Source organism: Rhipicephalus sanguineus, chromosome 1, assembly GCF_013339695.2.
Source record: "Rhipicephalus sanguineus isolate Rsan-2018 chromosome 1, BIME_Rsan_1.4, whole genome shotgun sequence".
Classification (NCBI taxonomy): domain Eukaryota; kingdom Metazoa; phylum Arthropoda; class Arachnida; order Ixodida; family Ixodidae; genus Rhipicephalus; species Rhipicephalus sanguineus.
The window spans coordinates 91,715,951-91,735,676 of record NC_051176.1 but is presented as its reverse complement, the minus strand read 5'-3'; the positions used below and the strand labels follow the sequence as shown (position 1 = coordinate 91,735,676).

At 47.8% G+C, this 19,726-nt stretch overlaps 1 protein-coding gene across 1 annotated transcript in view; it reads right to left on the bottom strand.

Moving 5' to 3' along the window:
* The window catches only part of LOC119394029 (cadherin-99C), a 212,786-nt gene extending 195,543 nt beyond the window's left edge, over positions 1-17,243 (bottom strand). The window contains exon 1 of the mRNA XM_037661246.2: positions 16,905-17,243. The gene's annotated coding sequence lies outside the window, so the exon portion shown is untranslated. The remainder of the gene's footprint in view (positions 1-16,904) is intronic.
* Positions 17,244-19,726: the final 2,483 nt, after the last annotated feature.

The window sequence follows — 19,726 nt, the reverse complement described above, 5'->3', positions numbered from 1 at the left end:
TCGTGCGGCTTTCAAGACAGGTTGACTCGCGAGTGACAGTCTTTTAGGGGCACTGCATTATTATTTTCGCGAATGCGCTCACGTTAAATTGTTATGCCACTGCGCACCCCAGCAAACGACAAGCCGGACTTCGAGTGGTATAATTCAGGGTTTCAGCATAAGAAGGATGCAGGGTTTCTGTCGCTCCGCCTATTTGTGCTGGAGACATACATATTCCTGTTACTAATGTATACAAGTGAACGTAAGTACGCATAGCAGCGTAGGAGCTTTTTCGAGGTGTATGTATACTTGAAATCCAAAGCGTTGAAGCCTGAAACGAAATAAGATATGAATCTCGAAGATAAGAGCTACTGTTTGTGAGCGAAACATCGGGGGCCGATTCCATAAAGCTTCTTGGTCGTATGTGAACACTGTCATTGGCAAACTGGCTTCGCTAATTATGTGTCCAGCATTCGCGATTGGCTGAAAATTTTCTCTTAACAACAATTCTCTCTTAAGCCGTTTTTGTGACTACAGGCTTCCGAACCCCCGCCCCTCACTCCCTTCCTCCAGTATTCAAAAGAGAAAAAAAAGGCCCTTGCGCCAGAATCGTTCGTACGCGAAAAATTCAAGCTTATCGGGATGCTAGGCGTACCATTAGCAAAGGCGACAGCACAACGACATACTTTGTGTATCCGGCATTAAGTTCAATCAGACATTAGGCTCAAATCAAATGGGCGTTCAACTATAATATTTCGTTGATAAAACCGCCTGTGTGCCACCGACTGCACCTTATGAACACGGCGCTATACCGAGCGAGTGCCGCAAGTGTCCAGTCCACGCCTCTATGGAGACTTGTTCCGCACCCAAAGGCTGCCTTATTATTATTATTTTTTAACGAGGCGGATCCTGGCACATAATAAGCGGGCCAAGTCTGGCCTTGTGTGAGTATATCGAAAAGAAAGAACGCGCCCCTCGCTCGAAGGCTATAAATGCTACCGTGAGGGAGGGGTGGTCTCTAACCGCTCAACAGCGAACGTATATAAAAGGGGCGCAGCAACAGATACACGCGGTCTTTCGTGACAAGATCAGTTTCGCAATCGTCCCAACAGGTTCTGATCACAACAGGTGGTGTGTATGTGTGTGTGCGCGCACGCGCTGGTCTAACCTCTCGGTTGCGGTCCTCTGAAAACAATGACGAAGGTCGACTCCCACGGTGTTGAAGCCGGCGCTGCTAAGCGCGCACCGCGCTGCCAAAGCAAGGGCACGTACCGTACCTGCCGCACTTGGGCGCGAACGGATCATTGAGTCTATAGTGCGTGACCGTCGGAGCGCGGTTCCGGCCATGCGCTCACCGACTCCACGCCAATGATACGAGGCGGCATGTTTATACCACACGGCCCATTCAAGTGACTGGCGACTGCCTGCATACTTGCGGGTGTCCGATTGTGCCGAACTGCTTGCCCCCGAACAATTGTTACCGTTCGCGATCGACCGTGTTGTCATTGTAATACCCATATAGCCGGTCTCCTTGGACGTCACGCTTTCTTGAACCAACTTCCTCCTGCTGTAACCCCTGTGAACTTTCCATATTTACACATGCAACCCGTGACCGCTCGAATATAACTTCTCGAGCCGCTTGTGTACTACGTGCGTGCCTTCAAACGGCACAGTCACATTATTTATCCAGCAATACTTAAAAGAACAAATGTATACAAACACGTTCTACTTAGCTAAACCGATGTTTAAAGTTTCCTCGTAGGAATACACGGGGTAAAACGTGCGTCGGGCTTGCAGGTCTACACGATCTCTCGGCATAAATATAGAAATACCTCGAGGCCATGGCGCATGGCGCGTCCGCCAAAGCCAAACTAGGCAAAGAGCAAGGCTTGGAGGCGGGCTGCAATTAATTATCCATGAATAGAGGAGAAGCACGAACTTCGAGCAAGGGTACAGGCAATCGACATGGACAAGCCATTGTTCGTGTCGGTTCCCTATCCCAACATGGTTGCAAGTTGGCGCTTCCACTCTATACTCAAAGACAAAAAGTTCACTGGGTTATGTAGGCTTGAAGTAATTAACAATCCATGGAGGAGCAAAAGAAGGATCAGCTTGAACTTTGCGTTTAGACAACGGAACGAACGCGTAACATTTCGCTGAAGGGAAGCATCTTGGTCGTTGAAACGCTCGCTCCGAGCTGCAGCTTCTCTTGCTCGCCCAATGTTAGTTAAAGTTTTTCTTAATGACTTGGAAGTTGAACAGACCTAAAGCGCCAACGCCCCTTATATCTACTTGTGGCGGCTATGCAAGGGGTCGTGCTGTTTAACTGTGGTCAAAGAAGCGATTTAGGTAAAGGTCGCAGCGGCTGGCATCGAACGCCCAGCACAGCTTCGTATTCAGATTGTGATTTTGGCACGTAAAGCTCCAGTTTTTTCTTTTTTTTTACGCAGAGGGAGAGCGAGCGATGAAGAGGAAGGCACAGAAGCTAACCAGATGTTAGTATCTGGTTTGCTACTCTGTACTGGTGTGGCGAAAGGAGTTGGAAAGAGGACGAAGAGAGAGAGAGAGAAGAAAAAATAAAAGCCACACGCACACTCAGTGAGCAATATGAACGGAAGCGTTCGAGGTGCCCCGAAGTCAGTGGCCTTGGTGATACATTTGCTCGAAACGCGCTCGCTCACGATCGACGCGAATCGCGGAATTTCGGTTTCACAACCTGGCGGCGGCTGGCGCCAGCGCAATGCTTGCACCGCGCGGGCCGGCACTGCGCATCCGCCCAGCACGACAGAGCCAGAGGAGCAAGTGCGCCTGAAAGTGTGGTCTCGAATACGTTTGAAAGTAGATGGCAGAGAGGGCTCAATGCATGCCAGCTGAGCAGGAATGGAGAGGGAGGAGATGAAGGAAAGATATGCGGAGTTCAACCACGACGCGCTCTTTTTTCATTCTCCTCATCTTCCCCCTCCCTCCCCCAACGAGGCTTCGCATTCCTCACCTCATGGGTTGCAGAAATATGCGTCTTTCCTATCCTCGAAACCGCTACCACTCCGGTTAGCCACATCTACGCAGGGGAAAAGTTGGTTATGCGTGTCTGTTCATGTGCAAATATTGTAGTACTGGGATTAGGTTCGTGAATGTTCATTCACGTGGCAAATTTTTACTGTTCTGTGACTATTGACAACTTCACGATGAAAACTATTATGGGGGAGAAGAGGAGTGGCCGGAGCCACAACAAGGCACCAACCTCTCCTTAAACATATATTAACTAAAAAAAAAAGTGGTGGTGGTGGGGGGGGGGGGGGGGGGGGGGAGGAACAGTAGGTGCGGTTTCTATAAAAGTAAGCATGCTGTTTTTTTTTTTTGTCTGCCTTCTTTCACCGGGTTATTCTCAAATAAAAAAATACGAAAAAGTTTATAATAAATCTGTTCCATTCCATCGTCACAAATTTATCCACTTATGCATTTCCCTCGACGTTTCAACGTAGCGTTACGAATTCAGTGTTCCCCTGAAATATAACTGCAGTTGTCGGTGTTCAGGCGGCTCAATGAGTAGCGACCGTCGCCACAACAAATGGGTCGAGTCCTGCGCGATTGTGTTAGCTGTTATCAGGACCTTACCGCTCCGAATATTAAAAACGTACAAGTGATAAAACCACCGCGTGCCTCTATTGTTGCTTTAAATAATAATAGTAAAAAAAAAAAACGCTCTTCGCGTGTACGAGCACTCCGAGAGTGCCTTCCAACAGCCTACACGCCTCCGGAACGGATTCTAACACCCCCTTGGTGCTTGGACCGACCACAACTACGCTTGACAGTGCCGGGGATTCACAAGAAGGCGGAGCTCTCATCGCCAGCTTTGAAGCAGATGACTCTACTCATGCTGCACGAAGATTACAAAGATCATGTTAAACTTTTCACGATGGCTCGGCAACTGTTGGAGAATCTGCAGGAGCTGTGATCTTCCCAGCAAGAGCCGAAAACATACAGTTTCGAACGTCACACAAGACAACATCGACAGCCGTGGAGCTCGCGGCACTCCGCAACGCACTCCGCAGGATTGATCGAGAAGCACCACAATAATGGGGCATTTTTACTGATTCGAAACCAGCTCTGCAATGTCTTCGAACTGCTCTACGTCGTGGGGCTCAAGACCAATTGGTGCTGGAAATAAGACAACTGTACCATCAACTAATAGACGAAGGACATGCTATAACTTTTCAGTGGTTGCCAGGCCACTGCGGCATCATCGGTAACGAGCATGCCGACGATGCAGCTAAGAATGCTCACGAAAATGGCGTGATGGAACCTATCCCACTATCAAGAAGCGACGAAGCAGCACAGATTAATACGCTTGCGCATGATGTCGCAAGGTCTATGTGGAACACGCCTGGTTTTCTCCACACCCGTCTTCACCGCCTGGATCCATGCCTACGACTCAGTATTCCATCTGGCCTGCCCCGATCCGAGACGACCCTTCTCTGCCGCATGTGGCTTGGGGTGTCTTTTACGAACGCCTTTGCGTGCCGCATCGGAATGACAGACAGCGCTGCATGTGACCATTGCGGCAATGACGAAACCATTGAACACATATTATGTCAGTGCCCTCAGTACAGCTCTGAGAGACGGTCCCTCTCAGCAGTGTTTGCTCGCCTCGACGACCAGCCGCTTTCTGAGCAGTCAATCTTGGAATGTCGGAAAGATCGAGCTTCACGCCGGAGTGTGTGTGTGTGTGTGTGTGTGTGTGTGTGTGTGTGTGTGTGTGTGTGTGTGTGTGTGTGTGTGTGTGTGTGTGTGTGTGTGTGTGTGTGTGTGTGTGTGTGTGTGTGTGTGTGTGTGTGTGTGTGTGTGTGTGTGTGTGTGTGTGTGTGTGTGTGTGTGTGTGTGTGTGTGTGTGTGTGTGCTTCCCTCCCTCCCTATCCCATTCCTCTCTTACTTTTCTGTTTCCCCTTACCCCTTCCCCAGTTCAGGGTAGCAAACCAGATATGTTTTCTGGTTAACCTCCCTGCCTTTCCGCATTACATTTCTCTCTCTCTCTCTCTCCGCCAGGTAATTGTCAGGTTTAAAAGCGCAGCTGATCGCGTTCACGCATGCGTAGCAGTACTTAATCGATTTTCGCACTGTACAAATCTGCTGAAAATTCACTTAGGCGTAATTAGTGCTACAAGAAGAAAAAAAGTAGCGCATGTGGTCTTGATCAACGTGGGTGGGCTCCGGAAGAGTTAACATCAGGACAGACGCTAGAGATCTCCCACGCGCGAACTCGTCAGAGTCAGCCACGCTGAACATGACGCTTATTGTTACTGACATAGCTCAGACATAACTTAATGCACCATGATTATAAAGGCGTATGTTAAGGTGCACTAGGAAGAACGCGAAGCAATGCGATTTCAAGACGTAGCAAGCTTTTGAGATGCGAGATTACAGCTTGGGTAGCTCAACCTAAAGCCCCTCCATCGCGTCTGCTGCCGCTTTCGGTAGAACTTAAGCCCCTCCATGATGTCGCATGGAGGGGATTTAGTTCAACCGAAAGCCTGGCACATGGGCAGGCGCTGCAGTAATGCTTTAAGCTGAAAATTTCAGCGCAAGCCATGAAAAACCGCAAATAAGGGACGAGGCAGGCATTGGTGCTTGTTGTCAGTGGCTCCAGTATGACGTCACGTGAAGCGGTGACCCGTCTTACGCGACGCGATGTATGGTTGTTGTCAGACGTGTGGCAAACTTTTCTGAATTCGCTCCGCGAACGGCGGAGCGTTGACATCTCCTTAGATTATGCTTTCATTAAATTCAAAGACAGAGAGCACGTTTTCTCTTTTGTTAGATTTGAATCTAACCTTCGCGTATTTCCTGAAGCACGCCGGTTTTCTCACCAGATTACACGCAACCGAAGCAATGTAGCCGGAGCGATCACAATCGCATAAGAAAATAGATCTTTTTTAATGTTTGAATTCATTCTTCTTATTGGCCACATTTCTAAAGATGTCTTGTTTTTTTCGTTGGTGCGCTTGATGTATGTTGAACCAACCGCATTCCTACCGAGAAACAACTGTATTTTCACAGTTCTACCGCAACTAGTTTTGATGAATACAGAACCTGGTCTCGTATTCTAAAAAAGAAATATTTTACGGCGTAGTTTTAAATTCGTAAGAGAACGTTCCATCCAATCCTAAAGGTATACACGTAAGGTTAGGTGAGGTGGCCAGCCAATTAATGACAACGGCAAGTTATGAACTATGCGCGTTCATATTCAGTATGGCATGTAAGAATCATTGAAACATTAAAAAAATGCGAATTCGCGCTCTAGAGGTTTCCTGACTTCGTTCTCGAGTGACGTTGAAGACCACTTAAAGCGACTGCCGACCTCTCAGAACGTGTCGTGAGGTGTTTGTACAAATGAAAGGATTATAAATTATAGTGGTACAACCTTGCGTTCTGCCTCGCGATTCAAGTGGGAATTATAATTTTAAATCGGTGCAGAAAGTCGTGCCAACCGGCCGTGGTAGCAACTCCTAAGATACCAGAGCCGGTTGGAGAAGAGATGAAAGGTGCATACAACGTTTCAATCGGTACGCGTTTTCTCCCACTGATGATACAGCTCCCCGATCTCAAGCACATTTCGGCACGGATTCCCGAATCAATGTGCCTCGCCACACGTGTTGCACTAAACTGAGCAATCCCAACATAATAATAATAATAATAATAATAATAATAATAATAATAATAATAATAATAATAATAATAATAATAATAATAATAATAATAATAATAATAATAATAATAATAATAATAATAATAATAATTGTTGGGGTTTAATGTCCCAAAACCACGATATGATTATGAGAGACGCCGTATTGGAGGGTTCCGGAAACTTCGACCACCTGGGGTCCTTTGACGTGCATCTGAATCAAGTACACGGGCCCCAAGCATTCTTGCCTCCATCGAAAATGCGGCCGCCGCGGCCGGAATTCGATCCCGCGACCTGCGGGTCAGCACTCGAGCACCAGAACCACTAGATCACAGTGGCGGGTAATCCCAGCACCACCTGCACCAACATTCTCATCATCGGTGGCGTCGCGGTAACTGCGAGAAAACGCTCAACGTACGAGGCATATTCAGAAATTGAGAGCCATTTGATTATATATAACTGTTGGTAGTCAGAACATAGCTGTACATATGCAGGACCATCTACTGGTTGCTTCTGAAGGCACTGAGGTTATTCTTGGGACCCAGTATAGTTTCTAGCTCGTCGGTGAATGCAGACGACAATGTTCGTGGAATTCTTCCCTCCCGCCACTTGCCAAGTGCCCGATGTGATTCGACGTTTTTGTGTGAAAACGGATCAACAGCCGCCGAAATTGATCGAGAATTGCCTAGTTTATGGACTTACTGTAATGAGTAAAGGAAAGTTTATATAATGATGTTAGGACTTCAAAAATGGCAGCGTGAATGCGCATGATGAAGAGCAGAGTGCTCTAGGCCTCAAGTATTCAGGCCGATGTAATCGTTCAACAAGTGAACCGAGAACTGCGATTTGACCGACGACTGACGATTATTGTTCTGACTGATATATTTCGTTTTGCTATATATACGCTCCACTATGTACTCGATTGTCACACAAAACTCCAGGTATTGCAAATTGCCGAACATGCTTAATGACCAGTAGCGAGAGAAAATAATGTCAAGTGGATAACCGTTTTTAGACCACTGTCCACAAAACAAAGACAACTTGTTTTCCTGTGTTGTCACAGGCCCGAGATGTCGATATACTTGCACTAACGCAGAAACAAAAGGAAACAGTCAAAGCAGCGGCGCCATTCTTCTTTGCCGAAGCGTAAAGTAAATTTGAAGGCCCTCGTTGTCAAAAGGTTCAATTCCCAGGCGGCAAACTTCAATGGAGGCGGATTAAAGAAGCTGCATGGTGCAGCGTTACGAAATGTGCTCAGAAGTCAACGCAATTAGGAAGAAAAATGATGAAGGTTTTTCGCGAAGCGAAAACTGACATGAAGAGCTTTTACTAACAAAAATATTTTTCTTTTGCAGCAAAACGGCCCTTACTTTTTGCATACCCATCGTAGAAGGAAAATGGTACAACTAGGACATTCCATGTGACAAAGAAGTTACCGTTAAAATTGCGATAAACGATACAATGGAAGTGGAGAGATTTTTTTAAAGAACATCACGCGCACTTAGGTGGCATCTCATGCTGCTCATCGCTTATAATTAGCAATATAGAGACCACGAGTACAAAAGACAAACGCTTCTGTATATAGCTGTCACGCTCTGTATATAGACACAACCTTTCATGAGAACCAACAGACAATCAAGCCAAGGAAAGTATACAGTGGACGTTATCTGCAGTAATTATTATATAATTGTGAAGAAAGTAAAGTGGACGAAAAGATAACTTGCCGCTGACAGGGACCGAACCTGCAACCTTCGAATAACGCGTGCGATGCTCTACCAGTTGAGCTACAGCGGCGGTCGTCCCCCTGTACACTTTATCGGGTATATCTGTGTATACCCGATAAAGTGTACGCGGGGACGACCACCGCCGTAGCTCAAGTGGCAGAGCATCGCACGCGTTATTCGAAGGTTGCAGGTTCGGTCCCTGCCGGCGGCAAGTTGTCTTTTCGTCCACTTTACTTTCTTCACAATTATATAATAATTACTACAGATAACGTCCCCTGCATACTTTCCTTGGCTTGATTGTCTGTTGCTTGTCATTAATGTTGTGTCTAACAAATAAAAACGAGCCCTTAAATTGCCCTTCTTTCGTTCTGTATATGTATATCATCATCAGCCTGTCTACGCCCACTGCAGGGCAAAGGCCTCTCCCATGTACCGCCAATCAACCCGGTCCTGCGCTTTCTGCTGCCACGTTATACCTACAAACTTCTTAATCTCATCTACCCACCTAATTTTCTGTCTCCCCCTCACGCGTTTGCGTGAGGGGGAGACAGAAGGGGGAGTATATGTATATACGCTGCTCCCTCCAAAGAAAGAAAGAAAGACAGAAAGAAAGAATTGCATATTGCGATAACTTTATTTTATTTTTATTTATTTTTTACTCATCACTGCATTCTGGTGCTCTTTTCTTTCTGGGTCAGACAATCCGCCTCCGCCGTAGAGAAATTATGTTACACACGCGAATCTGCCGATTTGGTCGCGCTCATCACAACCGCGAATGTCAACATGAACAAAACGGCGTTCGCTGGCACCGTGCGTACGAATCAGGGCTTCAAAGTCACCCGTGGGAAGCGGCACGGAAGGACAAGAAAAAAAGAAATACTCGGGAAAGCGCGCGTAACTAACATGCCATCGTGGGCTCTTCGCTCGCTCTCGGCAGCCGTGCACGCGGTGGTCGCGGTCGGCGTCAGCACTGTGGGACGGCCCGGTTTGCTCCGCGGAATCGGACACAAGGTCGGCGGCGGTGGAACAGAGCCAGCGCTCGCCTCCCTACGTCACCGAAGCTGGCCGGGGCCAGGCGCAGGAGAGCCTGCTTGCATAAAGAACAGCTTGTTTGTCTTCTTCTTCTTCTTCTTCTTTGAACGAAATTGCTACAGGAAACTAAACAAGAGAGGAGTTCAGGGGGAAGGTGGAGGTTTGAAATGATGAGCAATCTTCGATCGGGGAATGTCGCTGGAGCCGACGTTTCTAAAAGAGGGCTTGCTCTGACGAAGGCAAGTGCCCTTGTCGAAACGTTGCTCCAGCGATATCGCTTACTCAAAGACCTCTTAGCACCTAGAGACACGATCGATATTAGCATTTATTCTTCGTTCTTGGGCCTTCAGACGTTCTTGGGATGTTATTGCATTTTATCTTCCTTTGCTGGCCGGAATTTTCGATCAATCATTTCTTTTCTTTTTTTACAACTAAATTCCGACCGAGGTTTCATTAAATTCCATATAATGAGGGGGACACCGCAATAATAATCTAGACCACCAGCATCCCGCACCCATGTGAATGCAGCCGCCGCCGTGGCCAGTAATTTTGTGTGTGTGTGTGTGTGTGTGTGTGTGTGTGTGTGTGTGTGTGTGTGTGTGTGTGTGTGTGTGTGTGTGTGTGTGTGTGTGTGTGTGTGTGTGCGTGTGTGTGTGTGTGCGTGTGTGTGTGTGTGGGGGGGGGTGCGTGCGTGTGTGCGTGTGTTTGTGTGTGCGTGTGTTTGTGTGTGCGCGCGCGCGTGTTGAGTTGAAACGAATCCACACATCCATGTTAAGGCACTCATACTTGAGTACAGGTGAGGCTTTCGTCTAATGAGGTATATGACGGCAGCGGAGCTCCCAACAAACTCAGCCGGAGTGTCCATAGCTGGCTTGTCGCGCCGGCTGTCGAACCGTCGAACGTGCCTTCGAGCATTTATTCCTCGGGGGCCCGCAGTACGACGGTCAACGACCGACTTTGTGCAGCCGCCTGGATTCACCGCAGATGGAAGTCCTTTATCCGTGGCCAAGGTTCTCGGTCTGTGGCCGTGGCAGTAAAAAGAAGTACGGAGCTGTCCCATCACTTCTTGGTTTTCTTTTGAATAGCGACACACATCCATGTCTCTGAATTGCAGCGGTCCATGGAGATAAATGCACTCAGTTTCTTACATAGAATGCACGACTTCCCTTTTTGGCGTTCTCGTCATTTGGGAATATCGCTGCCTACCTTCGCATGTCCCTCCAAGCTTTCACGAATTTTATCGCGTTTTCATTTGCGCTGTCTTCGACGTCAACACGAGCAGATAGCATAGTGTGATATGCTCTCTTTTCCGCGCTGCAAGATTGTGTATACGGACGCGCTTGTAATCTACGCGGGTTATGAAACTTAAAAAGTCATGGAAACGTAAATTATCAGAGATGCCGTAGTTGGGGGGGGGGGGGGGGGAGTTAACTTATAGCGCATAAGGCTCTCACGTGCACATAATGGTAAGTGACCATTCGTTCCCTTCGTCCCCATGGAAACGCGACAATCGCGGCCGGCTATCGAACCCACATCCTCTAGCTGTAGCGCTCAGCACATCAATAGTTAGCTCACCGCTGCGGGTTTTTAAGGGAAAAAAACTAACAGCGACAACATCCTCGATTAACAACGCTGAAGTCGTGGCAGAGCTAAGAAAGTGGCGTTTCGTATTCACTGTGATCGTGAAATGATTCACACACGCCAGGTAAACCGCTTCGTGCGTGGGCTTATTTATATTCCCGTGGTTTGAAAACTTGGGTTCGCGCCCACTCTTCCTGACCGCCTATCCCTCTGTTGCACGGGTTGTCCGTGTACTAAGTATGTGATTACAGCGACTGTGCCTCGGTTGGACGCATGCCACCGCGAGGCGTTTTGCTTGGCGCCCGAGGAGCGCGTCGCGGGAGCGTGACTGAGGAAGCTGAGCATGGAAAGGAGCGATTCCCACGGCGGTTACGTGAGCGAATTACGCCTCGAACGAGCTTCGTTTGTAGCGACGAAAAGCGCAGAGCCCTCGAGATTAAGATGGAAGAGTTCAAATGAAAGGGACTCTTCGAAAAGAATGAGATGTTTAAGAGCACAGAATAATGGATAATGTTGGTTTTACCAACAAAAAGACGTACTTTTTTTTTTTTTTGCAGTGTAGCCAGAACATTTACACTTTTAAGTCAACCACAACAGTAATGCAAGAACTGGTTTTTCGTTATTTACTGGAATCACGTACCTTCTTGTTATAAGGTAGGTTGTGAGGAAAACAAGCGCATTTATTTTTTATTTGAAAGACTGTCGTTTGGCATAACACGTGTACATAATATCACGAGAGGCGCGTCGCACGTAAACAAACACGTTGAACTCGTGCATAAAGTCTAGCAAGGATCAGTGGAATGGTCCTTGTATCCACCCTTGTAAGTCCGGAGGACGACCGGGAACGAGCGCACTTAAAATTAGCTGTTTGCTTTTGTTCTTTGAATGCAGTAACATGCCAGTCCGTCATAGGCAGCAATGCGTGCGTGCAACCGGTGACAAAGCATTCACCAACTCAACGCCTTGGTCGCGAATATATGCATAATACCGCGGCGGGCAATACCATGTCTTTTACGACACGGCTATTCGCTATCTGTCCAGTGCCTCCGCCTCCCATTATAAAAAAGATGGAGCTCGGCAGGATTTCTTTCCCGATAAGCTCTTTATGCCTTTTTTTTTCTTTTTCGCTTCTTTCATTCGAAACGACTATGCGACTGCGCGCCACCTTGCTCCTTTCCTCGTAAATTCCACATCGGACTTTATGTATAATTCATCCTCAAGAGACGTCGCCTTGCCTTGGGATTCGCCAAAATGGCAGTTTGGGTACGTTCACAACCCACTGAACGATTCTAAAAACGTGCCGAAGTGGATACAAACATAAAAGGAGAAGCAACACACACATACACACTGACGTTAGTTTCTGTGGTTTTTTCTTGCGACCCATGTTACAGCTTCTACGTGCCCATCGACATCAGCAGAAACCCAGCATAGCGGTGCGCAGTACCGGAAAACCAGAAAGTGTTTACATGTTACCAAATTTTGGTAACACCCGCTCACCCTCCGAGTCAAATTATTCTGCCTTTAGCGCGATAAAGGGCCTGCTTATGCTTAGATTCATGCGCACGTTAAAGGACCCTGCAGGTGGTCGAAATTAATCCCGTTTCCCTCATTCGGCGTTCCTCATAATCATATATCGTGGTTTTGGCACGTGAAACCCCAGCAAATATCATTATTATTATTAAATGACATGATTATGCACAATTTCTTAAGTGTTGATATATTGTTTCCGCTGCGACAGTCTCTATATACAAAGCTGATTGTTGATTTGCTCAAAAGTGAAGCAGGCATCAAACAAAGAATGACAGCCGCATTCTGCAAACCACTAGCAAGGTTCATATTTGTTTGATTTTTTACATACAACAGCCGCTTTGCCTGACATAAAGTCGGCCACACGACGTGACGGTGTATTTCCCCGCAACCCCTCTCAACACAATGTACAAACTTGTTGTTTATGTTTCTTCCTACAACCATAATTTCTCAAAGGGTTGGGTTTGTAATCCTACACGGCTTGTTAGGTACGGAAAAGATAACACGCACATTCGCCCTCTGAGCCATCTTCTTCGAACTATGAGAAGCGGTGTGTATGCTAGGGTACTGCACTTAAAACACTCCCACGTACGCTGGCAGTACCCCTATAGACCAACCCCCCTTGAACGATATACATTTCACTTAGGACGAGCTCTTTCGAAGGAATGTGTGCTCTTTCGAAGAGAGCTCACGGCACAGAGTGATGGCATTTCGCACGGTGCCCGTTTCATTGCAGCATTCTGTGATGACACACGCTACATTGCGTGAACGCGTGTGTCGCTGTACTCACAGGCGTGGTGTAACCACTTTTACTTCACCTTCTTTTGTGCGCGTCTTCGCATGAAGGGTCGGTGAGATCCATTGAAGCCACCAGCTCGAAGCCATGTGTTTTGTGGTAAACAGATAATAGATCCTTTATCTATTTACAACCAACTCCATTTTATCATTTTATCAGCATGGATAGAAAATGGAGGCTTGATAGAAGACAGCGGTCAGCTAGAAGGTAAGCTACAGACAGATAGAAGACAACGGACAGCGGGACGTCGCTTCTTTCGTCGTCCCGTATTCTCACTCTTTAACAAGAGAGAGAGAGTGGCTGAAAGCAATCAACTCGCCCAACTTTCCATTAATTAGTCTGTGCGCCATTATATGGCTCTGCACGTTGGTGTTCAAATGAACTGCATACGATAACAATGCGCTCGAACTACACAAATTCGTTGCAATCATATGCCCGCTAAAAGCTTGCTACCGTTTCCCCAGACGTACATGATCGCAGAAATGATCCTGTCAAACTTGCTGCGTGCTTACCAAAGGCTCGTTCACACCGGCGACTATAGCAACGGTCGTGCGATTAAGTTAGTCGCAAGTGGCCGTTTTGGTAGCAAAGCGACTGCTTTGGGTGAGTCGCTCGCTGCTCGATTTTGCAGTCGCGCGACTGCAGTCTCAAAGCTCAAAGCCAATCAGGTGCTCAGGAACAGGACGTCAGCTTATTTTACGAGGCAATGGCAATGCGAGCTATATATGAGCAGACGTGAATTCTATGTGGCGACTTAAATAGGTCGCACGCGGGTGTGAACATCGGTCGCTTTGAGTCGCTTTTTGACCGCCAGTCGCAGAGGATCGCGCCACCGGTGCTTGTTGCAAAGTGTCAGTGAGCCTTAAGTCCTTTTTTTCCCCGAAATGTGAAGCATCTCTTGGGGAACAAAAGACTTTGAACATCTACCTCCTACGTTGTGACGACATCAGAAAATAAATAAACATAAGTAAAAATGCCTACAATTTGAAATTAAGTGGGGGCATCAGAATAAGACCGTAGGGCGAGTTCGTAATCCATGATCAAGAAAATCGGCACGAAATAACGACAGACAAAGCAGAGAAGACGCCTACCATCCCTGTAGCTTCCTGTGTCTCGTCTTTCATTCGGGACCTCCTGTATACGGTAACCCGATGTCTAGCCACTACGCCAAAGGGGCATGTCTCATCAGGAGGAATGAAACACCTTTAAGGACGCTCCTCGAGCAAGCACGCGCGTTGTGACGATAGACGCATTTTTATACAGCGCTGATGGTAATCCAGCACCTTCAGAAGATAGGCGCATTGGTACACAACGCTGGTGGTCTGCCGTTGGTCTCGCCTCGTACATGCAATATCGTGTGCGAGGCCTAGCTGTTCCACCACAGGCGCCACTGTTGATCACTCTTATAATAAAGGGTAAAATATCATATCATCATCATCATAGTCTAGCGTTGCTCGCCCCGTCAGAACATGCCGACGAACGCTGGTCACGATGGGCATCGTTAGCGCGCCGGAGCATTCATCTCTCCCAGATGTAACCGACGTCAGCGCTCGCACGCCAGCGCCTCGGACTATAAACGATAGCCTTTAGGCGTCACGGCGTCGTCGGCGTGCCCGGCACTCTCGCGTCACGCATACAACTACTCCATTTACAAAAGACGTCGGGGCTGCCCGTAACGCTTGGCTCCACGTCAAGCAATGCGGCGTCCGGCATTCTCGCAGACTGCTTCGCATAACGTCGATTCGCGGGATCAGTCGGAATTTTCGCCTTCCTTTCCGTTAAATGCGAGTGGACAAACATATAAATTGTAATATATTCTTACAGTCTTCGTTATAAAATTTAAGCAACGTTAGCATGGTCATTGAACAATCTTTCAAGCAATAAGTTCACAGTATATATACCGCTCACTTCTGCGCTCAACAGATAATCGTCCGTTCACAAACATATGTGGCTTCTTTTGAAGGTGTGCAACTTTATGCGAGCACAAACGCGGAATGAATTGAAGTATAAAGGAGGGATATCTTAACGCGTTCGAGTAGAACAAGAGCAGTCGTGGTTCTCCTTTAAAGAAGCGACACATAGGCCAGCTGCCCCAGTAACCAGAAAATCGACGTTCCGAGCCGCGTATGCAAAGCTCCGAACGAGACGTCTATACTGGGAAAGGCGGATAGCCACGTGCGCAGACTGCAGAAAACTATGCCACGACGCCATCCTCGCATCCGTGAACTAAACTAGTCAACCTTTACTTTCATCTTCCCTGTACTGAGTAGGCGGTGCTCGTTGGGGATTCAGCACAAGTTATTTCGCTAAGGAGGACACAGAACTTGCAGTTTTGTAGCACTAGTTCTTTCATTTGTTATCCTTATTTGCAATACATTTCACTGCAACATGTTCCGTAGGGCCTAATCTCTTAATTTATAAAATTGGTTTGGTATGCAATAGAACGTTAACACGCACACATTTCTGTCCAAGTTCTTCCCACAGTATATGGACTGACACATCACTTCGTATCGTATCCAAAAAAAAACGGCAGGAAGTGGAAGTGAAAAAATCCGTAAACAGGGGGTGGGTGCTCGAGCCGACGTTTCGACAAGTGGACTTGTCTTCCAGCCTTGAAGAAGACAAGTCCACTTGTCGAAACGTCGGCTCGAGCACCCACCCCCTGTTTACGGATTTTTTTCTTCGTATGGTATAGCTATTCATAAATGTTCATCACAAGCGCTTGTCTATCCCAGTGTCCGCTAAGAAGTCTTTTAAGAAGTGAACTCCTTCAAGCGAACTGTCCATTGCCATGGTATTTTCTTTGTTAGTTTCAGTTTGCTATATGTTGTTTTTTATTGACTTGTTCGTTTTTGTTTTTGAGTACCCCCCCCCCCTTTTTTTTTGTGCTGTAGAACTTATAGAAATGGAGTAGCCGAGGGGATATGAACCACAAGCTCTCCACAGCAAGACAGCTAGAACAGAACAGAACAGTTTGGTATGCAAAGGTGAAAAGAAATGTTTTTGAAGCGGGTATGGCTTTGCTCTCGTAAAGGCCCGAAGACCGCACACGCCCAGCGAGAGCGCGAAACGTAACCTGGGTCGACGACGATACACACCGGCGCAGTGCCAGCTAGGCAAGTGTAACGACTTCGGTCACGTTCCTAAACTGCGTAGCCTCCGCAAAACACTCGTCATCGCCCATCACCTCGAAGAATCGATAAAAAAAATGGGGCATTGTATTGTAGGCATTGTATGCTTCTGGCTCTTCTCGACAGTGCATGTAAACCTTGACGCAAACAAGATAAACAATTTTACTTGGTCTGACCATCTTTTTTTTTTTTTTTAGTTCTCGTATTATATCTCAGTCGTGCGTTTAGACTTGGAAGCATCGAAGTCTGAGCGCACGGTACGAGAGACGAGGAGATAAAAGTTGCACAGTCAAAGGGGTAAAAAAAAATAAATGAAGAACGACTGTCCGTTTCGGGAAGTACAACTTTCAGTTGAACCTACATCGCGAGCACTCTCTTATTGCTGAGCGCCCCCTCGAAAAAGAGGACAATACGGCGAGCGCAAATTGGGCACTGGGCGAAATGAATGTGCTCACCGTAGGGGGCAACGTGTTGCAGAGGTCGCGAGGTCTCCGGAGCACCAGCGCGTATCCTTTTCGTTCGCCGCAGCCCCAGTGAGTCCCTAGGCTGGGGAGCGAGCGGTCACTGCGAGCGAGCGCCGTCACAGCAACACCACACTTCGCACGGAGGGGTGTCCGTGCACACCCGGTTCCTTCCGGCACGAGGCGCACTTCCCGCACCCAAACGGACCGGCGCCGTTCGGAGAGCGCGCGTTGACGACGACGACGACGCACGGGCGACAGCTGGGACGATCTCGGTCTTGGAACAACGGAGCACGAGGACCGACCAGGAGCGCGGCGGCTCTACCAAAGCCGACCCGACGAACGGCCCGACTCTTCCGACCCCTTCTTTTTTTTCGTCAGCCCTCGCCACACCGGGCATCCTTTACTTTGTTCACCCCTCTCGCCACCGGCGCTGCCCTCGGTCCAACCGTGGTTTTTGCTAGTCTCTTCCAATCGAGGGGAAAAAAAGAGCGCCGCGACGAGAACCGGTTTGTTGCGCGACCGCTGGCGCAGCAGCGGCTGGCGGGCACCGGCGATGAAGCCCCGCGCACCCACCACCGCACACGGCCTGCTCACGGCCGGCCGGCATGGCTGGCCCCATCGTGTCCGCGCGGCAAAGCCCGAGAAGCCCACCGTTCGGACACCCCGAGGGTGGGCGGCACGGCAGTGGCCCGAGAAACGGCCGTTCTTCCGGCACGACGCGTTGCGGAAGCGTCGGCACGCGCGTGTACTTACAAGTGGCCGTGTATGTAGTGTTTGTACACACGGAGGTGGCTTCTCGCCCCGAACACACGGGACCGCCGTCACTAAATCGTGCAGCGTGAAGATGTTTAGCTGGTACAGGTGTAAACAATGCCCTCTCCCTCCAATGCACATGCGCCGCTTCCTTTCTCGGAGGACAGTGTCCGGAGCAGGGAGGCGGAAACGGTTCGATCTGGAAGTAGCATCTTTACGACCTGCCGAGATTCGCGATAACGGCCAGTATGGCAGACTGAGAGCGCGAGGTCACTGTTACTTGCCCGACCCTGAGACAAGACCGGTCAATGCTACTTTGCCTATCTTCATCTCGTGACTCTGAAGAGGATCTTCTAACCAGGGCTTAACTTCTCCCTTTCCTCTAGGGCAGTGGCGTAGCCAGGAAGTTTGTTCGGGGGGGGGGGGGGGGGGGCTCACGTTGCAGCGCGACCTCCTCATTGAATTTTTAGAACGACTAAGTATATGAATAACATTTATTTATTTATTTATTTATTTATTTATTTATTTATTTATTTATTTATTTATTTATTATATCCTCAAAGGTCCCGTATGGGACTTTACATGAGGAGTGGGCGTCATAAAATGGCGGTATCGATTAAGGTGTATGTTAGGATGTGGTTGAGTCTGCTTCCTGGATGGCATTTTTGAAGCGCGCAAAATCGTGGATGACTGCTGCTTCGTTCGGAAGGTCATTCCAGTCTCGGGCGGTGCGCAAAAAGAAGGACTGCTGAAATGAGGTGGTGTGGGCACGTGGCGGAATCACAGCATTTGGATTACTTGTGCGATGACCTCGATGGACCGGCTGGATGAGGTGGTTGTCACGCGGGGTTGAATAAAAGAATCTGTGAAAAAGGCAGAGACGTGCAATACGACGACGAAGAGCGAGGGTAGAAAGATCAAACTGGGATTTGAGGGCGGAGACGCTCGAATAGCGGGAATAGTCTGAAACAATGAATCTGGTTGCTCGGTTCTGTACTGACTAAAGTATTTCGATATGATTAGTTTGGTGGGGGTCAAAGACAGCAGATGCATACTCAAGTTTTGGTCTGATAATGGTTTTATAAGCGAGTAGTTTAACGGAAAATGGTGCCATGAAAATGTTACGGCGTATGTACCCAAGAGCGCGGTTAGCGGAGTGAATTGTGTGATTTATATAGTCGCCCCAAGATAGGTCACTCGAAAGATGGACACCCAGGTATTTAATCGAGTCAGAAGCAACTATATGACAGTTGTTGATTGTGTAAGTAGCCGGCGTGTGGTTTCGGCGACGATGGAAAGAAAATAGTAATGTTTTTTTCGCATTAAGGGACATCAACCAGGTGGTACACCACTGCTGAATGCGTGAGAGGTCATGCTGTAGAGAGGAGACATCGGTGGGGTTATTTATAGGGCGGTAGAGGACACAATCATCAGCAGAAAGACGGATGTTAGATTCAACGGAAAGCGTAATATCGTTAATGTATATTAGGAATAAAAGAGGCCCTAGGACGGTACCCTGGGGCACGCCGGACAAGTCATGGGAAAGGTCGGAGGAGTGATCATTAACATGCACGAATTGTTTACGGTTTGTTAGGAATGCTTTAATCCAGTTAAAAACATGCCGATGAAGGTTTAGACGCGAGGTTTTTAGAAGGAGACGGGAGTGGGGTACCTTATCGAAGGCTTTTTCAAAATCTAAGAACAGTGTGTCAATTGGGATGTTACGGTCCATATGAAGGTGAATGTCGTGCAGGAATAATGTTAGTTGGGTCTCGCATGAGTGATCTTTACGAAAGCCATGTTGGTTTGGGTGAAAGAAGTTTGCGGATGATAAAATGTAGCAACATGAGAAAAGATGACGTGTTCCATGATCTTTGAACAAACACTAGTGAGCGAGATTGGTCGGTAATTACCTGCAAATGAGCTGTCACCTTTCCTGAAGACTGGAATGATCTTCCCAACTCTCCAGTCTAATGGGACTTCACCTGTGTCGAGTGACTGCTGAAAAAAGATTGACAATATGGAAGTGCATACATGTTTAGTATTTTTCAGAATTTTGG